This window comes from Salmo salar, chromosome ssa12, assembly GCF_905237065.1.
Source record: "Salmo salar chromosome ssa12, Ssal_v3.1, whole genome shotgun sequence".
NCBI classification, from domain to species: domain Eukaryota; kingdom Metazoa; phylum Chordata; class Actinopteri; order Salmoniformes; family Salmonidae; genus Salmo; species Salmo salar.
In genome coordinates this window covers 66,845,171-66,848,636 of record NC_059453.1, presented here as the reverse complement: position 1 = coordinate 66,848,636, position 3,466 = coordinate 66,845,171, and positions in this window count along the sequence as shown.

The window sequence follows — 3,466 nt, the reverse complement described above, 5'->3', positions numbered from 1 at the left end:
ATGATGTCATCACTTTCTTAAAGAGACCGCACACACTTTTATAAAATAAGAGATTATATTCAAATGTTGTTGATCAGTGCAATAAAATGATATGTTTTCCTAGCAGTAGTCAATTAAAAAGTCCTAAACGGAAGGGATTGTTTGTCATTTGTAGCCCCATGAAATCATCTAAAACAAGCTCAATAACTCAATGCATGCACACACTCCTATTGAATAATATGCATTCACCTGTATTATGAATAGACCTAGGCTACATATTGACTTACACAGTTTATTAATAGAGATTTACCTTTCAAATAAATGATTACCATTGTTCTTTTGTAGTTAGATTGGTAAAAACAAAGTCAAATTGATTGTATCATTGTATAATTGATTCATTAATGCATACTGTACATGGCTGTCTCAAAATAATTGACATAAAATGTTTCAAATGCCATGACACTGAATTCAAAAGATGCCCAACGATTGAACAGATCAGTAGCTGAGATTATCTGTCTGGATCAATTGCCGTTCTGTGATCGCCCAGTACCCTGCCCTGAACCTCAGATACTGTCACAAGCCGGCTACCACCTGGTACTCTACCCTGTACCTTAGAGACCGCTGCCTTATGAACATAAGAGTCACTTTATATGTATATACTGTATTCTAGTCATGGCTCATCCTATATAACTACTGCTATACACACCATTCACATACATATACAGTACATTATTTATATTCCGGACCCAGGTCCGGAAGCTAATTTCCTGCAATTCTATCCATTTTGCTATGGGGTTTGGTACTCTGCATTTATATGCTGTATTCTCAAAATAGCTCATTCTAATATTTCTACTCCTGTTCGTTGCATTCTTGTACACTTTTTACACACACCACATATTTATTTATATACTGGATTCTTGACATAGCTCACTGTAATATATCTACTGCTGTACATATAATTCCTAGTAGCCTATATCTTGTGTAAATTCATCTGTTGTAGGTACATATAGATTTAGATTACTGTTACAGTGCTACTTGGTTTGTCAATTGGATTCATTACGACATTTCCTAATTTATATATTTTTACTTTGGGGATTTTGTGTGTATTGTTTTGTAGTGCTAGGTACACTGAATGACCAGAAGTATGTGGACACCTGCTCATTGCACATCTCATTCCAAAATCCTGAGCATTAACATGGAGTTAGTTCCGCCTTTGCTGCCATAACAGCCTCCACTCTTCTGGGAAGGCTTTCCACTAGATGTTGGAACATTGCTTGCGGGCACTTGCTTCCATTCAACCACAAGAGCATTAGTGAGGCCGGGCACTGATGTTGGGGGGTTAGGCCTGGCTCGCATTTGGCGTTCCATATCATCCCAAAGATGTTGGATGGGGTTGAGGTCAGGGCTCTGTGCAGGCCAGTCACGTTCTTCCACACCGATATCAACAAACCCTTTCTCTATGGACCTCAATTTGTGCACGGGGGCATTGTCATGCTGAAACATAATTTCACCAATAACCGATATTTAATAAATAGAATGAAAAAAGGGAATCTCTGAACACATTTTCGTAATGTAAGAAATCAACATTTAAAGCATATATCACTTGGACAATTGCTCTTTTGGATAGCAATTTATGAGAATTCAACGTTTTCCTTTCCCTGCTGTAAAACAGTATATTGGCAGATATGTCGGTGACAGTAAGTTTTGTCGCCCAAAAAGCAGAATCGGTATCGGACCCAAAAAAACAAAACAGTCTGGCTCTAGTTTTTTCTTCCTGCATATGCTAATGTAACCAGAGGCTTTTCTGGTGCCCAGCGGCTTAGGCAGCTGACAGTATGCATCCCGGGGAGTGATCTATTGATCCATATTCAATATGTGCTACACTTTCCCCCTCACTAAAGTTGGCCAATGAATAAATAAAGTGTAGAACTGACAGTACATCCCACACTTAGGCCACAAAAGGCTGACTTAGGCAAATCAGGGGCAGACTTAGTGATTTGGAGGCCCCAGGCAGAAGCCAGTTAGATTTTTCTGTTAAAATTAAAACGTCCTTTCTTTTTATTTTCTCTGCCCCGCTCTGAAAGTGCCTCACTACTGCAGCTTAATTTCAATGAAAGTCACGTTTGCAATCATATTGCGTCAAACAATGCATGGTAACTCTGTCAAGGTGAAATAGTCCTTTATTATGAACTGGTCCGTGGGTGATTAATGACACTTGTTTCTACTATTTTGAGAAAAACTTGGATTATATTAATATTTATATGAAATATATGTATATGTATGGAAATAAATTATTGATCTATTATGAATTATTAATCAGCTGTATGGATTAATTTACTTTTTGAAGGTCTTTTTTGTCAACAATGTGGCCTCATTAAGATAAAAACATTTTTTTAAAGGATAACTAGTATTTTGTAAAAATAAATATTATGCCTGGCTCACGAGGCCCCTTGATGATATGAGGCCTAAGGCCTCTTCTGCCTAATGGTAAGTCCACCACTGAGGCCAATCTTTTTACATCTCCTCCACAAACAAATTTACTCAGACTAAATTATTTTCATTGGCAAACATGTTTTAATGGACTTCAGTTTTGAGAACATTCAGTTTTAAATGAATAGGCTTTTTGGTAGAGAATGTAGAAATCTCAACAAAAGGTCAGATATAGTGTGGAGCAGGGTGATGTGGCATAAATGACACAGAACAAAGAGGATGAGCATGTTGACATTAACAGTGAAGGGGCTCAAGGTATAGAATGTTTAGAAACACAGGAAGAGCGAAGGAACGAATGAAAGACAGAAAAAAAAGTTGTCAGTGTCAATGTCTTTCACCACTAATGAGGTCTGAAAGCTAGAGAAACAGAGGCACTGACGCCAGCCATGAGAATACCACTCTCCTCTCTCTCTCTGTCTCTCTCTCTCTCACACACACACACATTTTGTCATTCTTCACACCATCTCACATAATCAGTACATCTCCTATCCACGCTAGTCTCTTTTTGTTTACCTGCCCCCACCCAAATAAAACATACTTAAAAAATTACACCTAGGCCTATATTATACAAATATCCTGCTAATTATCTGCTCATATCGGTAACAAGCTTTGAAAATGTACAAGGCAGAAAAAACACTTTAACACAGACATAGAGGTTGGCTGAAAATAGACCTTGCTAAATGTAGTCCTCAGTCATTACATCCTGTTGCTATCAAAATCGTAATATAATACTTTTGTATTCACAGTAGGCTACACACAAATAAAACATTTTCTGCATGTAAACTAGGTCTAAAGCCCAGGGAAAGACACAATCGAAATGTCTCTATTGTGGTGATGACAATAGGCTGTACATTAGTGTGACATATGGTAGCCTAAACAGTCATGTCACTAGAATGTGAGAGATCTGTTCAAGCACCCCCCCCCCCGATAATACGTTATCAAGGCGCTAATAAGAGCATAATGGCACCTACATAGCCTAAAGGTCAATAAAGAATGG